Source organism: Dipteris shenzhenensis, chromosome 14, assembly GCF_047967505.1.
Source record: "Dipteris shenzhenensis isolate YYH24624 ecotype China chromosome 14, Dip_SZ_1.0, whole genome shotgun sequence".
Lineage (NCBI taxonomy): Eukaryota > Viridiplantae > Streptophyta > Polypodiopsida > Gleicheniales > Dipteridaceae > Dipteris > Dipteris shenzhenensis.
The window spans coordinates 51,440,770-51,459,953 of NC_141609.1; the positions used below are offsets into that span (position 1 = coordinate 51,440,770).

The 19,184-nt window shown below is 45.0% G+C and overlaps 1 protein-coding gene across 3 annotated transcripts in view; it reads left to right on the plus strand.

Annotated features, from left to right (window-relative positions):
- The window catches only part of LOC147894792 (DUF1995 domain protein, putative (DUF1995)), an 83,392-nt gene that overhangs the window by 50,795 nt on the left and 13,413 nt on the right, over nucleotides 1-19,184 (plus strand). The gene's annotated exons all lie outside the window — the stretch shown is intronic.

The following is a 19,184-nucleotide window of genomic DNA, read 5'->3' on the forward strand; positions in this document are numbered from 1 at the left end:
ATCTATGCAGTACGAGAGATCTTTTAAGACACATTGCAAGAATAGTAGGAACAAAAGAAAAAATAGCGAAATGAGAAAAGTTTTGGCAATGAAGCAGTGACGACCAAGCAATTGGAGCATAATTGCAGCCTTACCAGGGCAATTCCAGACGCATTTTTCAGTGAGGATACTTATGCCCTAGACAGGGCTTTTGCAGGCTATGAATATACAACTTTGCACGCACTCCAGACAATAAGTGCACACAGGTAAAGAGGACATAAGTGCAGAGTCATAAAGAAAAAACAGTGATATGCAGAGATACACGAATTGCTGTTAGTACTTTATACGCAACTTCTTTGCTATCCTGTCTATGCATATGGATTTGCAGGTGCTCCAGACGTACCTGCACAAAGAATGCAATGACATGCACAGATACAATGGTATAGAGATTTAATGAATTGCCGAGCAAAATGTAGATTCGAGCAAACACAAAGAAGAATTTCCCTCCCGTCCTCTCTCTCATGCAAGTTTTGTAATATCTACTTTCACTGGATATAAGGGATCACTATTAGTTAATAGTGATTGCCAGTCCCAGGGTCTCACGTGGACTTTTAATAGATCATATCATATCTTCTGTGTGTGTGTGTGTGTGTGACGCTGTCCAACAGTGGACGGTTTGATTTTCTGAGTCGTACGGTCAAGCAAATGTTGATGCCTCTCCTATTGCATGTAAGGGGTCCGCAGGTTAATGGACAAAACATATCCTCAAATGGCATGAAAAGCATGCAACCAAAAGGTGAGAAGCCCAATACCCTCTTGTCAGCAGAATGAGCTATTGAATGCTTCCATGTAAGTCCTTTCGATGAAGTAAGTGTCAACAGCGACGACCCCCTCTTACTCTCAGCATATGTATAGGGGATTATTGTCTGCTTGCAGGCCACTGTACTAAAAAAAAGCAGGAACTCTCACTTCCAGCCTATGCTATGGAGGATTCGTGTCTCCTTGCAGGCCACTGTACCAAAAAAGTGTGAGCAGATGCACTACACATAACTGTAAGCAACATTTAAAAGACAAAACCCAAGACATCATGCATGGTCACGCTGTACAACACATGGAAATGGTCATGAAGGAATTGCATTAACAAATCACACATGAAAAGATTAGTGCTGACAATTGCAGGGCCTGGTGGGACAGTATGCAAGCTGAGTTGGTGCAGAGAGACATTGAGTTGGAGGAAAATAGAAGACATGAAAGTAATAGCCATTGTATCTGAAAAACTTGCAAAGGAATCATCTTTGTGGACATGGCTGGAAATTCTTCACTGAATATGCACATTTGATTGGCCAGAGAATTGCATGCTATTATGAAGAAGGAACAAGAAAGGCTTACCAAAAGAAGATAATGAGACTCGGGATATTTGATTATAATTATAGAGTTCTTCATTTATTTAATTGTGGTAAAAGAGTTATTTTTCCATTGGTCAAAGATACTTAACTCCGGTTAAGTCAGTCTAACCTTGGTTAGGGAGACGAGGCTTAGGCCAAGAGGGTTGACTAGGTTAACTAGAGCAATTCAAAGCTGACTTCGGTCAAACACTGTTGCCAAGCAGGGTTGACGTCGGTCAACCAAGTTATTCCAACTCCAGTGGGAGAGTTTTGGCTTTAATTAAGGTGCCTTGACCCTCGGTCAAAGCACCTTAATAACGGTCAAGAGGGTTGACCTCGGTCAACCAAAGTATTTCTATGCTATGTGCACAAGTTTTGCCTCGTGGGTATGCCCACAGAGACAAGGATTAGTCTGGAGTGTTTTTTTGCATGCAAAGCGCTAACGATTAATGGGTGCCATGGCTATGTGTATTTAATTAATTTTTGTAGGTACAAGAGAGTGGTTTAATACCCATTTAATGTGGAGCCTAGCAAGCAACTAGGAGATGCCTGCGTGACCAAGTGCTATGAAGGCTCTAGAACTGCCCTATGTTGCAAATAACTAGAAATCTAGTCTAGAAATTAGACATTTGGCATGTTGCCAACTATGGAGACTAGATCTCCGTTGTAATCAAAATTGCTCACGTTTTGTAGCGCTGGACTCTGTATGGAGAATTTCATCAAGTAATAAAAACCTTCGGCGTGGGTCTAGCCCGGCAATTTATCCTGGGCCTTAGTGTGCTTGCACACAGAGAGAGAGAGAGAGAGAGAGAGAGAGAGAGAGAGAGAGAGAGAGAGAGAGGAATACCATAGCGCATTGGGAGGCTTGGGCATCATTGATCCGGAGATGCTGAGTAGAGCCCTCTTCGGCAAGCTGGTTGTGCGCGGCCTCATCCCTGGCGTAGAGCCCTGGAAGCTCCTCTTGCAGCGAGGGCTTCTCAGGAACACCCCACGCGCTGGGGAGCAGTGGCAACACTTACACAGATGGATCTTTTCAGAGGCCCCCCTTATGGGGAAGGGTTCCCCCATGATGAGGAACCTCCATAGGGTTTGGCAGAGATTAGCAGGGGGCCTTATCTGGGCTCAACCCTGTTGTAGAGAGGAGTTGCAGATGGAGCAGATTACCCATGGAGGTAGAGGCGAGGCTTGGAGTCATAGCGCATATGCGAGGGGCAGGGCAACAGATGAGGGAGATTGACCTAGCCATCCTCGAGTGTTGGTGGGAGGGACTCCGCGTGTGGATGGATAGAAGATGGTTGGGTCAAATATCTCGGACTGGGGTCCCCTTGAGGATGATGATTCAGCGAGGTAGCTTGCAGCCTAGCTTCTTCTGCGTAGGGCTTGGCGGCCTACTCCAGGCACTCAGTGAGAGAGACCTAGAGATGGACGGGACTCTGGATGGGATTCATTGGCAAATATCAGAGTGGTGGGCCGATTGGGGAAGGAGTGGCACATTGATCCGCCCAGCATCCCAGAGAGGGATGCCCTTAGATGGCACCTTTGGCTTTGGGAAGGTAGGCCCCTGAGGGAGGTCCAGTGGGATCCGAGAGAGTAGTTTTGGCCTTCCAGGATCGGCCTCGCGGTGCAGGTGGACGAGGTGCCTTTCTTTTCATATACCACTTGGATTGGCAAGATGCTTCAGATGGACTCTTTGACTTGCACCCCTTCGAGGGAAAGGCATTAGGTGGCCCAGAGGGTGCCCCAAGAGGTTCGTTTCATATTTTCGATGCGTCTATGGTCGAGTTTGTGGCCAAGGAAGATCTCCTACTTCTTCTGGCTGGCCAGCCACGAAGGGTTGCCCATAGGCCTGTGGTTGGAGCAGATGTGGGTGGAGGGGCAATGACACTGATGCTTTGTTGGATTTTTGGAGACGACCCCTCGTTGCCTCTGGAGCTGTCACAACGCAGTGAGGATTTGGATGGGAGCCTTCAGGATTAGGACCCGCATGCAGAGCCTTCAGAGGGACTACACCTGGGGGATGGTGGCTTGGTTGGCTGAGGGAGGTGCACGCGTCCCAGATTGATGAGGTCTCTCTAGCTTACCTGATACAGGGTTAGAGCACTCAGAGGATAGAGCTCCATGAGGCGGTCCCTCTTGATATCCCAGAGATCCTCATTCTCCTTCGGAGGATAGCGTGTGTGAGGTAGTAGCCAGTATCACGGCGTGGAATATTTGGGTTGCTTGCTGTAGTCTGGTGATGGGTGAGCGTCCAGTTCCACCCTCGGCTACCTTGGTCGCCATCTGGCAGGATATCATCTACAACCTGCGCTCCACCTGGGAGCGTGGGACCCCGGGCTGTAGGGCGACGAGGCATGCACGTTTCTGCAAGGCTTGGTCCGCATGAGTTTTATACATTTTCACTCCGCGAGGGATTCGTTGTTTGTATAGTCCCCCCACCTGGCTGTTATCCGTGTACTAGAAATCCCCTAAGCAGTGAGCTAAGTTTCTTTGGAACAGGTTGGTTTTTTCTTCTTTCAGCCTTTATCCAAATTTTCCATACTTAGCACCTTTGAGGCTGCTGTTTTGTATGAAGTCTTTCAAGCATTAATAGAAGGTTCCTTTCTTTCCCCAAAAAAAAAAAAAAGTACCGCCTGCGTCGGTGGCCGGTGGAATTCCTGATGTTTCGGGAAGAGTGTCTAATCCAGAGAAAAGAGCAACCAACAAGCACTTATTCTATTTGATACAGGGTCTACTGATAACTTCATATCATTGAGGCTAGGAATAAAGGCTGAAGAGTTGGGTAGGGCCCTAGATGCCGATCGGATGTTCCTCCATGGGGACCCTGTGCCCGTTACTCCCTTGATTGGGAAGCTCCGTGTCCATGTACGTAGTTACGTAGATTAGAAGGATTTCTTCATTTCCCCTTTTAAACATCATGATGTAGTTTTGGGAATGCCTTAGTTTCATCGTAAGGCAGTGAAGTTATCTCTTCCTGAAAGAGTGCGTGAGTTTGTACATAGGGGTAAAACGCAACATATCGTTGCTAGGAATAGAGGGGAGACTATCCCCATTGTATCTGATGTTTTTGTTGGAAAGGCAGTAAAGTCAGCAGTTTCAGCGTACATGGTTTTCATAAAAGAAAGAGATTTAGAAGTGCATGCTAATTTGAATGATGCTGATAAATAAAAATTTCAGTTTCTTGAAAATTTTAAAGAATTCTTCTCAAATGTAGTGCAAGGGGAGTTACTTCGTGACTCCTAAGCGGTGAGCTACCTAATAGACCACTTTACAGGGTTAGTGCTACTTGGAGAGAGGAGATTATGGCTCAAGGACGACTTGCTGTCCAAAGGTCTTAATTCAGCACAACTCCTCTGCATTTTGTTCCCCTGTACTCCTTGTACATAAGAAAGATGGTTCATTTCGTATGTGCATTGATTATCACATTCTTAACAAGACGACCTTCAAGAATAGATTCCCAATTCCGCGCATAGATGATGTGCTGGATCAGCTCAATGGCACTTCAATTTTCAGTAGAATAGATTTGAAAAGTGGTTATCACCAAGCTAGAATACACCCAGAGGATGTGCACAAGACAACATTTTGCACTACATTTGGGCTGTACGAGTATCTGGTGATGCCTTTTTGGGTTGACAAATGCCCCTGCTACCTTTAATCGAATGATGGATCATATCTTCTGACCTTATAGAGAGTTCACTGGTACCTTCTTCGATGACATCATAGTCTTTTCCAAGTCCAAAGAAGAGCATAGGGAACACCTTGCTACTGTCATTCAAGAGCTGCGTAATCATCAGCTCTATGCCAACATCAAGAAAATTGATTTTTTCTTGGAAGAGATCCACTATTTGCGGCACATAATTTCCAAGAATGGGATACATATGGATCCTGAAAAGATCCCAGGATTGGCCAGAGCTAAAACTATGCATGTTTCTTGGGCCTCTGTTCTTATTAGAGAAGATTCATCAGGCATTTTTTTGATATTGCTGCTCCACTTCATGACTTGACCAAGAGAAATGCTGCTTTCAGATGGGGTATTCCACATAAGAAAGCATTCAATACACTCGAAGAGAAATTGACATCAGAGCCAATTTTGCTAGTCCTCGATCTGTATCAGCCTTTTGATGTAGATTGTGATGCTTGTGGAGAGTGTGTTAGGGCTGCATTGCACTAGAGTGGTCATGTAGTGGCCTATGATAGCCGGAGACTATGGGATGCTGAGAGATATGTCACGAGGGCATGTGTTTGAACTTACTTGTGGGTAGAACCTTGGAAGACTGTGTGGGCAAGGCCATGGGATGCCAGTGTGCAAAGTTTTCCCTAGGGAATTGGTACCTTGGGGGTGAATTTGGGGTATGGTCCAAAGAGGGGGGCAAAGGACCCTTAGGAATTTAAGTTGGACATTGGAATGGTCCCCATAGAGGGGGCAAGAGGCAAATGAACTTTAAGTTGGTCATTGGAGTTGACCACATAGAAGGCCTGGGGGAAAATTCAAGACCAAGGGGCAAATTAAATCGTGGGCTGCCACGAGGCATGCCCATGCAAATGCATTTAGCAAGGTAGCCTGTGGAAGGTCCCAGGAGGAAATCGTCATGTATGGCGGCGAGATGACGGAGAGCTCATGGGGAGAGAATTCACGATGCAGAGCTTGGAGCGGGGAGCTTGAACATACATTTGTGTACGAATTTTCAAGGCTGTATGGATAGTAGAGTGCACAGCTGTTTGGGTAGTTGGGATTGCACGGATCGACCCGTACGAGTGTACGGGCTTTTGTACGGATAGAATCGTAGGCAGTCGTTAGTTCAGATCTCCAGATGTGCACGGGATTGTGTGGGTACTCAGTAGTGTACGGGCTGTTTGGATACACTAATCCATATGACTAGCTACCGTGTGGCGTATGGACGTGTTGTACAGGCTGCTACTAGTATGCAAGCGTCGATGTGTGGTCCTCCTGCCGGGTGTGCATAAGCTCATGAAGGAGCCTGGTTGGAGCTCTTGTGCTAGGTAAGAGTGCTTAGTTGCTACTCAGAGAATTGCTCTTGGTTGTGAGTCATTTTGGAAAGCCATTGTGGGTAGAGAGGTTCATGGTATGATACTTTCAGTGAGCGATGCTAACTCTCGAGGTTGCAGGCTGGTCATGTAAGCTTTCATTCATTTCTTTGGGCACATCAGTAGTCCAGTGGATGCTTGAGGTTGGAAGGGGAGTTGTGTGATCCCTCTCGGGAATGCTAATAACAATTCCAGACCTCATGTTAGCAGTGGGAATAGATTTTGAATTCCTATTAGAAAATTTGGTGTGAGTAGAGCCCAGCATGGGTATTGCTTGAGGCATTGATGCCTATTGAGAGTGGGTTATGCATCGAATGCAAGTGGGACTGAATTTCCTGTGTGTATCTCTTTGGCAAGGTTTTCCAACAATAAAGCAATACGAAAGGGATGCCAAGGTTTGGGGCAAGTCTGCCGTCGTAGTCTTGGGTAGGAGCATTCTAGCTCCCAATCTGTGTTTGAGTTATTTGCTGAATATTTTAATGTGTGAGCATTGGCTGGTTAGTTGTCTAATACCACCCTCTTGTTGGCCTTGAGGCCGGTTTCATGGTTCCATTGCCGGGACATTACCATCTTTCTTAAGGAGGTGAGCCTGTGATTGTCTCTGGTGCAGTATTGCCTACTATAATTGGATTACAGCGAAGAGAAAATCAGCAAATATGTCTCTTACTGATGATGATTGGGATATGGAGGGGCAGTCCTCCCAGGATGAGCAAGAATAGCAATCTATGCATGAGGGAGCCTCCTAGGATGACCAAAATGTTGAGGTACAACAAGCTGTAAATGCTTTTGGTGTGAGTGCCTCTCAGTCAAAAGGGTCAAAAGAGGAAAATGACATTTCCAAATGGCTCTCACCTTGTCATTTGGCAAATGGCTCTCAGTAATGCCGAATGACAGGGTGCTCCATTGCAGCAATCTTTCCATGGTCTTGGTATGGATATGCATGGCCAAGGGAATAATTTCCAGAATGTAAATCATGGGCAGCAAGTTTTTCCCCAACCCTCGTTGCATCTTGGTGTTCTAGGCTATGGCTGGCCAAGCTGTAGATGTTCCTAGAATGCTTGGAAAGTACCCAGTGGCCAGTGGGATCTCAGCATGGTATGCAAAGCAAGGGAACCTGTTTGGGGGTAGGCAGCCCGGAATGCCTAACATAATGTATGGCAATATTGGCATGCAACCAGGAATGCAAGGTATGACAGGGGATTTTGGAGCTCCCATGGGTATGCTTGGTATGCCTGGGGCTGGTTTGACAAATCCTCTAATGGGTGGTGGCAGTGCAGGAGAGGGAATGCTATGCATCATTCATTTTTGCAGCCACTTGTGTATGACAATCTGACACCCAAGGGTAAGGTAAAGGATTACAAGGAAGGTGGGGCAGCAGTGAAGTTTGAGACCTTTAATGGGGCTCAAGTTAGGCTGAAGGCTTTAACTTTTGTGCAACAGTTTGATGCAGCCTTCTCAGGAGGGAACTTCACCGAGTCCTCTAAAATGTGAAAGGCAGCCACCTTTCTGAAGGGAAATGCTTTACAACAGTGGACCAATTTGCTGTTACGGAACAAAGCACCGACCAGTCGGGTTTAGTTCAGACAGGTGTCTTCAGCTACTTGGTTGACCACTACGTTCGAGGTGGATGTTATGATAGCATGGCACAAGTTAGATGCAGCCAACTGTCATAATTTGGAAGAGTACAATAAAAGTTTTGGAAAGCCCTATTGCCGGTTAGCTCCTATCGGCATGTGCCTTTGTCAGATCAAATTGAAAAATATTGTTGTGGGCTGCCCAAAGAAATTAGAGACTACTGCACAAAGACAAGGGGCACCAAGATGTCTCAGCTAATTGAAAATGCTACCACAGCTGATGTATTGTTGCTTGGAAAGACCAGCGGTTACAAAAGCAGTAAGCCTTATAAGTTCAAGAAAGGAGGGAAGCCAGGGAATGCTTCCAAGGCTCCATTCAACAAAGGGAAGAAGCGTGATAGGCCAGGCTCCAATTGGTTGTCATGTGAGGAAAGGAAAGCTCTGATGGAGGCCAATAAATGCTTTCACTGCAAGGAAGAGGGGCATGTGGCACGGGATTGCCCAAAATGCAAGCTTAAGGCAAGAAGCCTAAAACATCTGTAGGATTACTGCCCGATGTTATCAGTGAGTAACCCAATGGGGATGCTACAGAGCTTTGTAGGGCATGGGGCAAAGTGAGAGATTAGATGACATTGATCTTCTTTGACCCAGGGGCTCGTGCAAACTCTCTCTCCGGAGGTGGAAGGCAAACTTGGAATGCATGCATAGGAGTTGGGGCCTATGAGTGAGTCAGGCTTGGCTTGTCTTGGATTTAGCACTCTAGTCATCCTATCATTGGAAAACTCCGCTCGCACATTCAGAGCTTTGTGGACAGTGAGGAATTCTATATAATGCCTCTTGAGGGCTGTGATGTTTTGGTGTCACAAAGTTCATGCTTTGGTGGATACATACAATCGGAAAATCTCTCTAGAGTATAGAGAAGAAACATGTATTGGATGTCATACTTAAGGGAGAGTCAGTCCCTATTGTATCTGCTACAGTGCTAGATATTTTGAAATGCTATGTGGCTGACCAAAAATCAGATTGGGAAAAGTACCTTCCACTGGTGGAGTTTGCATATAACAATACTGTTCACAGCTCCATAGGGAAAGCCCCATTTGGGGTCATTTATGGAAAGGTGATTCTGCCACCTATCCTGAGGACGAAAGACCAGCTGATCAGTATGTCAGAGAACTTCAGACAGCTTTCAGCCAGGTTCGGACAGCAATAGAAAGGGGTCTCAAATAAGCATAAGAAAGTTGCAGATAAGCACAAGAGACGGCTAGATCTCAAGCGAGGGGATTGGGCACTTTTGAAGTTTGAAAAAGCCAGGCTACATAACCTTAAAGGTAAAGAGAAAGTGTATGGAAAGATACTTCCAGATATTATGGCCCTTTCAGGGTTTTATATGAGATTAATGAGGTTGCAACTTGCATATAGATTGGAACTGCCAGAGCATTGGAGGATTCACAATGCTTTTCATGTTAGTCTTTTAAAGAAATATCAAGGGCCGGAGCCTATAGAGCCAATAATAGAAGATCCACGGTGATTGCATGAGCTGAAGGAAGGTTCTTTAGCTATACCATACTGTACGCAAAGACCCTCAGGGCAAGGAATTTTACATGTATCTTGTAAAAATACCGAACTATTCGGTATTGAATGCCAAGTGGATGGATGAAGACATGTTTTCTGATCATCCATAACTCCTGGATATTTACAAGGAAGCTTTTCAATCGAGGTAAACTGAATTGAAGGTGAGGGGAATGCCACCAAGTTGTAAATACTCCAAGTCAAAGTTTCAGTTGACCATGTATTCAATCATAATTACAGAGTTCTTCATTTATTTAATTGTGGTCAAAGAGCTAATTTTCCATTGGTCAAAGATACTTAACTGTGGTTAGGTAGGCCTAACCTTGGTTAGGGAGACTTCAAGTGGCTTAGGCCGAGAGATTCGACTATGGTTAACTAGAGCGATTCAGAGCTGACTTCGGTCAGAGAGTGTTGGCTTCAGCCAACAATGAAGGTGCGTTGAGAAGAGAGAGAGAGTGCAGGTACAAAGGAGACGAAGTAAAATAGCCGTCACGTCAAAGTCTTAGATAGATGATAACACACAAGTACAAAGTACTTGTACCTAGACCTAGGACTAAGTGTCCTAGGTGTCACATAGGACTAAGTGTCCTATGTGGCCTAAAAGGCATTAACACTATAAGTGCCTACACTTATGCCTACAAGGCACATACCATGGCCTATAGGGCATCACTAGAACCACCAGAAGATGGCCTACAAATCCCCCTCCATGGGATGGGCTGAAGTACTCTGGAAATGTCTCAGAATACCTGGTAGTTTCTGGTCATGGTGGCACATGTTCATCCAAAAGGATATAGCCAGCTATGAATGTACAAGGAATGTCAGATCATGTAACAAAGGGAACCAAGTGTAAAGCCTGTCGGAAGACTTCGAACTTGGGACGAGGAAGTGCCTTTGTAAACATATCTGCGATGTTGTCCTCTGTGGGAAGATAGGACAACTCTAGCTCCCGAACATAATGATAGTGAACTTCAATATGCTTGGTACGGGTATGAAACACTGGGTTACACGCAATGGCCAAAGCACTCTGGCTGTCAGTGTAGACAATAGTGGAGGATGTCTGGCAAATATCAAGATCTGTAAGTAACTGTCGAAGCCAAATACACTCTACTGTAGTCGTGAAAGCTGCCCTGTACTCAGCCTCACAGCTAGACGTGGCAACTGTCGGTTGCTTCTTGCTGAGCCAAGAAATACATGAATTGCCAAGCAAAAAACAATTGCCAGTATGTGACACTCTGGTGTTGGAACATCCTGCGCAGTCACTATCCGTGTAAGCATGCATGGTAAGTGAACCCTGATCACCATAGAAGAGGGCTAAATCCTAAGTGCCTCTGAGATATCTGAAGACTCTCTTCACTGCCTGCCAATGCTGTGAACTGGGCATGTGCATGAATCTGCTGAGCTGAGATACTGCATACTGCAAGTCAGGTCTGGTGTGACATAAATAAATAAGGCATCCAACAGCCTGCTGATAAAGAGTGATATCACATGGTGGGCTTCCATCATGAGCTGAGAATTTGAAGCCAGGGTCCACTGGAGTAGAGATTGGCTTGCAATCCTCAAACTGAAAACGATCAAGGAGCTGTCCAATATACTTGGACTGAGACATCATGATACCCCCCTCAACATGAGCAAACTGAATGCCCAGATAATAATGGAGCCGTCCCATGTCTGACTTGTCAAAAATCTGCTGCAAATCAGCCTTGAAAGCTACAATTTGCTGAGTATCTGGGTCCGTGATGAGCATATCATCCACATATAAAATCAGCACTAAAAAATCAGATCCACTCCCACGGAAAACCAAGGGTAGTAAGTGTGCATGAATTTTGGCATACCATGCCCTGGGTGCCTGCTTCAAACCATAAAGGGCTTTTCTAAGCCGGCATACCTTATTTTCAGAATTAACAACCTCAAAGCCTGGAGGTTGTGTGACATAGACTTCTTCCTGCAGATCCCCATGAAGAAAGCGGTCTTGATGTCAAGTTGGTGCACTTGCCAATGATGATGGGCTGCAATGTTAATGACACATCGAATGGTAGTAATCTTGGATGTGGGAGCAAATGTCTCTTCAAAGTCAATGCCTTGTTGTTGGGCATACCCTTTTGCAACAAGATGGGCTTTGTATCGATCTATGCTGCCATCAAATTTCCTTTTTAATTTGTAGACCCACCGCGTTCCAAGGGCATGCTTGCCAGGTGGGAGATCTACTAATTCCCATGTGTCATTTTTGTCAATAGATTGTAACTCAGCTTTCATTGTATCCATCCACTCTTTGCTGTCAAAAGCATCTTTATGGCACAAAGGCTCTTCATTGCAAGCTGTAGCAAGGAGGGCAAACTCAAGAAAGTGACCATGCTGTCTATTCCCTGACCTTGTCCAGGCAGCAAAAGGCTGATCTTGTTTGCTGTCCCTCAATGTATCAAGAAGCCATCTGGGAACTTGCCTTTGCTGTCTATTGACAGCTCTTTCTTCAATGATTGCATCATGAGTAGTGGGATCATTTTGTTGCTGCTCAAAATCCTCTTCTGACGATGGCAGAGGTAACCAAGATTCAAAGGCATCAAACATGTCAACATATGGCTTTGCTTTGCAGTCCACAAGGCGAGAAGCTGAATGTTCATTTGATTGCCTTGTCATCAAGCTTATGTCTCAGCTGAGATGGTACATGAACATATGCAAGAGACCCAAAAACTTTCATGTGTGAAAGTGAAGGCTTCCTGCCTTTCCATGCTTCATAAGGTGTAATAGTCTTCAAAATCCGTGTAGGTGATCTATTCAGCACATAGTTGGCACACATTACTGCATCAAGCCAAAATTTATTGGGCAAAGACTTGGCCTTAAGCATGCATTTGGCCATCTCCATTGTGAACCTGTTTTTCCTTTCAGAAACAGGATTCTGTTGAGGAGTGTAAGGAGTAGTGCATGAGTGAATAATGCCCCGTGAGAATAGAAATGCATCAAACTCCTTTGACATATACTCACCCCCCCTATCTGTGTTGAGGGTGATAAGCTTGTTTCCTGATTCATTCTCAACCATATTCAGCCATCTCTAAAAGCATAAGAAAACTTCAGATTTTGCCTTTAAAGGATATACCCAGCAATACCTTGTGAAATCATCAATGAGAGTCATGAAATACTTGTATCCTCCAATGGCATTTGTCCTCATTGGGCCATAGACATCATTGTGTACTAGCTGCAATTTCCTTTGTGAGAGTTTTGGACAATTCTTTTGGAAAGGAAATCGATGCATTTTACCCAAAAGACAACCCTCACACACATGTTTGGAAACTGTGTGAGTCTGAGGTACATCATTTGCCATCTGTTGTGTATGTAGCTTTGCAAGAGCTCTATAATTGAGATGGCCCATTCTCTCATGCCAAAGATGAGTTTCAGCAAGTTGTGAATCTGAAATAGCCAATGCTTCAATAGAAAGTGCAGCTGGATGATGATCGAGGTGATAAAGCCCCTTTTGCAAAGTGCCAGTGAGAACTATGGCATTGTCATCACGAAGATCATATACTAGGCATCTATAGCCATCAAAAATTACTCTGAAACCTGAAGTAGCAATTGCTGAAATTGAAATCAAGTTGACTTCAATGCCAGGCACAAAAAGAACATTTGTCAGAGTAACAGGATGACTGGAAATGGATGTGAGCTGCACATCTCCAACTCCTTTTACAGCATATGAAGCATTATTAGCACATGTAATAGTCCCCCCTCGAGGTGCATCAGCTAGAGAATGAAACAACTGTCTGCAAGATGTGACATGCTTGGAAGCACCACTATCAAAGTACCAGGACTGAGCATCATTAGCAGTAAAGAGTGCATCAGCCTTGGAGGGATCAAATGAGCAATGGACAGCCCATGCCCAATCATCCTGAAGAGCATGTGCATGTGAAGCATCTGCTGGCTCATGGGATTCAATAGCATGTGAGGCATTAACTGTCAATCCTGCTTTCTTTTTCTCCGAAGCAATGCGTTTCCTGCATTCTGAAATGTCATGTCCAGGCTGGCAACAATAGTTGCATCTTTTCTCCTTTGCCTTATCTGCTGTATTTTTAGATGCATGGGAGGAATTGCAGCTGCTATGCGTAGAGGAATTGCAGCTGCTATGCGCAGATTTTGGCTTGCCCATAGGCTTGGAAGCCTTGCCTCTTCCTGTCTGCTGTCGAGCAAATGCATGATCAGGAATAATGGCTTGTCTATTAGCTCTACTTTGCTCTTCCTGCAAAAGCAAAGTAACTAGCTGATTAAAAGAATAGTGGTTTGGATTACCCATGGCCACTAATCGAAGGGTTGTAGCAAACCCTTGATATGTATCTGGCAGTCCATTCAATGTGGTACTGACAAGCTGTGAATTTGGCACCACCTCATCAATGTTGGCAAGCTGTTCCATGAGGTCCTTGACCTTTGTCAAGTATGCATCCATTGACTCACCTTCATTCATACTGACTTGCTGTAATTGCCTTCTCAAATATGCAACATGAGCTTCATTGCGAATCTGATAGAGAGAAGCCAATTTATCCCAAGCATCCTTTGCTCTCTTGCAAGACCGGATGTGTGGAATAATGATTCTCTTGCATGAAAAAGCAGTGCATGAATGTGCATTTGCATCTCTTGCATCCCATCTTGACTGTTCTTGAGTTGGAAGAGTAGCAGCAGGAGTGCTAGAGGAAGAGGCATCAGGAGGAGTACCTCTTGTAGAAGGACCAGCAGTAGAGGCAACCACTATAGCATTGGCTGGCCTCAGATCAGCCCCAGAAACAATATTCCACAAATGCTTTGCAACAAGAATATGTTTCATGAGATAAGACCACATCGGATAGTTGGTGCCATCCAACTTATCATCTTCACGAAGAACTCCAAATAAATCTTGATTGTTCTCAGCCATAGCAAATGTGATACCTTGAAAAAGACTTGAAAACCCAAAAGCCTCAAGGCTATCACTGCAAAAAGCTGGCTGTCCCAAAAATGACAGCAAATATCTGCAAATTTCAGACCCAAATCAAAGGGCAAATGCGGATCTGACCCAAATGTGACTGTGACAGGCAATGTTCACTGCCAAAAACAGCAAATTAGGCAAAAGCCCCAAATTTATTGAGGGCAAATAGGCCAAAAAGAGGGCAAATGCAGAAAAGCCCCAAATTTTGCTGAGATTTTGCAAATGTGACCCAATTTATTGCAATCTGACTCAATGTCCTGCAAAAGTGACTCAATGTTCTGCAACATGACTCAATGTCCTGCAAATGTGACTCAATGTACTGCAATAAAAAAGAAATTGCAGACCAAATCCCGAATCTCTCCTGAAGGTATTGAAAGCCCCAAATTTTGCCAAAGTCCTGCAAAAGACTTCACACGTGCAACACCTGTACGACAGTCTTGAGAGAAGCAATAGCTGTACAGACAGCTCAAGTACGATGTACGGCTGTACTGTCAGCTCAAGTACAAAGTACGGCTGTACGGGCGTACGTTGTACCACTGAAGGTACGGGGATCTGAAGTATTGCAAGTACGGGAGATCTGCGTGGGTCAGTACAGACAGTATGACGATGCAGGTACTGGTCTGTACGGCGGTGCAAGTACGGATCGCAGTGTACGGATCAGGTACCACTGAAGGTACGGTGACACAGATGTACGGCGACGCGGATGTATGACGACACGCAGGTACGGTGATGCAGTACGACAACACATGATGTAGTACGACGATGCGCGATGCAGTACGACGACCACTCCTCAGCAGGTACGGTACGATATCCGTACGTGGTTGTACGGACAGTACGGACAAGAGGCACAGGAAGCAAAGCTTGGCTCTGATACCACTGAAGGTGCATTGAGAAGAGAGAGAAAGTGCAGGTACGAAGGAGACGAAGTAGAATAGCCGTCACGTCAAAGTCTTAGATAGATGATAACACACAAGTACAAAGTACTTGTACCTAGACCTAGGACTAAGTGTCCTAGGTGTCACATATGACTAAGTGTCCTATGTGGCCTAAAAGGCACTAACACTATAAGTGCCTACACTTATGCGTACAAGACACATACCATGGCCTATGGGGCATCACTAGAACCACCAGAAGATGGCCTACAAATCCCCCTCCATGGGATGGGCTGAAGTACTCTGGAAACGTCTCAGGATACCTGGTAGTTTCTGGTCATGGTGGCACATGTTCATCCAAAAGGATATAGCCAGCTATGAATGTACAAGGAATGTCAGATCATGTAACAAAGGGAACCAAGTGTAAAGCCTGTCGGAAGACTTCGAACTTGGGACGAGGAAGTGCCTTTGTAAACATATCTGCGATGTTGTCCTCTGTGGGAAGATAGGACAACTCTAGCTCCCGAACATAATGATAGTGAACTTCAATATGCTTGGTACGGGTATGAAACACTGGGTTACACGCAATGGCCAAAGCACTCTGGCTGTCAGTGTAGACAATAGTGGAGGATGTCTGGCAAATATCAAGATCTGTAAGTAACTGTCGAAGCCAAACACACTCTACTATAGTGGTGAAAGCTGCCCTGTACTCAGCCTCACAGCTAGACGTGGCAACTGTCGGTTGCTTCTTGCTGAGCCAAGAAATACATGAATTGCCAAGCAAAAAACAATTGCCAGTATGTGACACTCTAGTGTCGGAACATCCTGCACAGTCACTGTCCGTGTAAGCATGCATGGTAAGTGAACCCTGATCACCATAGAAGAGGGCTAAATCCTAAGTGCCTCTGAGATCTCTGAAGACACTCTTCACTGCCTGCCAATGCTGTGAACTGGGCATGTGCATGAATCTGCTGAGCTGAGATACTGCATACTGCAAGTCAGGTCTGGTGTGACATAAATAAATAAGGCATCCAACAGCCTACTGATAAAGAGTGATATCACATGGTGGGCTCCCATCATGAGCTGAGAATTTGAAGCCAGGGTCCACTGGAGTAGAGATTGGCTTGCAATCCTCAAACTGAAAACGATCAAGGAGCTGTCCAATGTACTTGGACTGAGACATCATGATACCCCCCTCAACATGAGCAAAATGAATGCCCAAATAATAATGGAGCCGTCCCATGTCTGACTTGTCAAAAATCTGCTGCAAATCAGCCTTGAAAGCTACAATTTGCTGAGTATCTGGGCCCGTGATGAGCATATCATCCACATATAAAATCAGCACTAAAATATCAGATCCACTCCCACGGAAAACCAAGGGATAGTAAGTGTGCATGAATTTTGGCATACCATGCCCTGGGTGCTTGCTTCAAACCATAAAGGGCTTTTCTAAGCCGGCATACCTTATTTTCAGAATTAACAACCTCAAAGCCAGGAGGTTGTGTGACATAGACTTCTTCCTGCAGATCCCCATGAAGAAAAGCGGTCTTGATGTCAAGTTGGTGCACTAACCAATGATGATGGGCTGCAATGGCAATGACACATCGAATGGTAGTAATCCTGGATGTGGGAGCAAATGTCTCTTCAAAGTCAATGCCTTGTTGTTGGGCATACCCTTTTGCAACAAGACGGGCTTTGTATCGGTCAGAGAGTGTTGGCTTCAGCCAACAATGAAGGTGCGTTGTGAAGAGAGAGAGAGTGCAGGTACGAAGGAGACGAAGTAGAATAGCCGTCACGTCAAAGTCTTAGATAGATGATAACACACAAGTGCAAAGTACTTGTACCTAGACCTAGGACTAAGTGTCCTAGGTGTCACATAGGACTAAGTGTCCTATGTGGCCTAAAAGGCACTAACACTATAAGTGCCTACACTTATGCCTACAAGGCACATACCATGGCCTATAGGGCATCACTAGAACTACCAGAAGATGGCCTACAAACAAGGGTTGGCTTTAGCCAAAGAGGGTTGACTCAGGTCAACCAAGTTATTTAGACTAAGGTCGGAGAGTTTTGGCTTTAATTAAGGCACCTTGTCCCTCAGTCAAAGCACCTTAATTACGGTCAAGAGGGTTGAAACAGAGTATTTCTATGCTATGTGTGCACATGTTTTGCCTGATGAGGATGCCAACAGAGACTAGGATTAGTCTAGAGTTTATTTTTGCATGCAAAGCGCTAAATGATTAATGGGTGCCATGGGTATGAGCATTTAATTAATTGTTGCAGGTACAAGAGAGTGGTTTAATACCCATTTAATGTGGAGCCTAGCAAGCAACCAAGAGGTGCCCATGGGACCAAGTGCTACGAAGGCTCCTGAACTGCCCTATGTGGCATGTAACTAGAAAGCTAGTCTAGAAATTAAACAGTTGGCATGTTGGCAACTATGGAGACTAGATCTCCTTTGTAATCAAAATGACTCATTTTCTGTAATTCAGCCTGCTGGAGAATTTCATCAAGTAATAAAAACCTTTGGGGGGGGGGGGGGGCGGGGTCCAGCCCGACAATTTGTCTTGGGCCCTAGTGTGCTTGTGCACGCACGCGTAGAGAGAGAGAGAGAGAGAGAGAGAGAGAGAGCGCTTATTAAAGTCTACGAAAGACCGATGGGTCTATGAGACTGATAAAAACCTGATACAAACAAGCAAAAGGGTGGAGCTACTAAGCAAGCATCATCACCCATGCTGAATGCTAAGTCCAAAAAATACATAGTCAAATAGCAACAGTGGTGTCATCAACATCATCCTCATCAGTACAATGTGACCTCATGACGGTGTAGATGTCAAGGGGGGCCCTAGTGTGCTTGCAGAGAGAGAGAGAGAGAGAGAGAGAGAGAGAGAGAGAGAGAGAGAGCTCTGAATTTCACGTCAGATTGAATCACGCTTGCTAGAGAGAGAGCAATTAATGACGAACGTTTTCAACTAGTTCCATAAGACCCCGATCAGGCCTCCCATGAATACATAAATTCATGTTTTGGAATTACTACGGATACTTGTGAGTAAAGGGGACAGTCCTCGGACTGATGGTAGTAGATTTTTGGCGGGGGGTGTGCCAAATCAGGCAATGGGCTGAGGATCCATAAAAAAAGAGCGAACGGATAATTTAGTTGTGCAAAGCACACAATACTACCCATCACGTATTGACTGTGCGTATCGAATAGCATTGGCTATGAGGTGAAGGCCTTTACTACTGTTTTGTTGACTTGAGGAAGGCCTTCAATATAGTTTTCTTGCTCAACTTGTGGAGAAGATAGAGTTAGGAATGCCTCAAAAGCATATGGTTATGGTTGCGAGAGTATATGAGCACGCACGATTCTGGGTCAGAATGTAAGAAGGGGTTTCAAGGATCCTTTGTGGTGATTTTGGAGTCAAACAAGGTTGTCCGCTCTCTCTCTCTCTCTGTTTGGCCTATGCATAGACTAGTTGGAACAAATGGTAATGGACTATCTTAAGGAGAGGGCCTGTTTGCCTTCGGGTTGCCAGATATAAGCCATATAATTAAATGTGAGAATCAGAACTCCAGTGCCCCTCTTTGTTGATACACAGCGATAAACTCATGAGGCCTGCAACCTGACAGGACCTTGGCAATAGACAATCACATGCTTCTTTTAGAGAGAGCCTTGTGCAAAGCTAGACTTTGGTTACTAAAGGTATGTTGTCTGTCAAAAGGAATTCTTCTTCATAGTTGATGCCTTGAAGTCATGCCGACGTTATTTTGGGTGGTTTCCCAGTTTGAAATTCCTACTGACCATGGAAAGTTCAAATTGGTTATG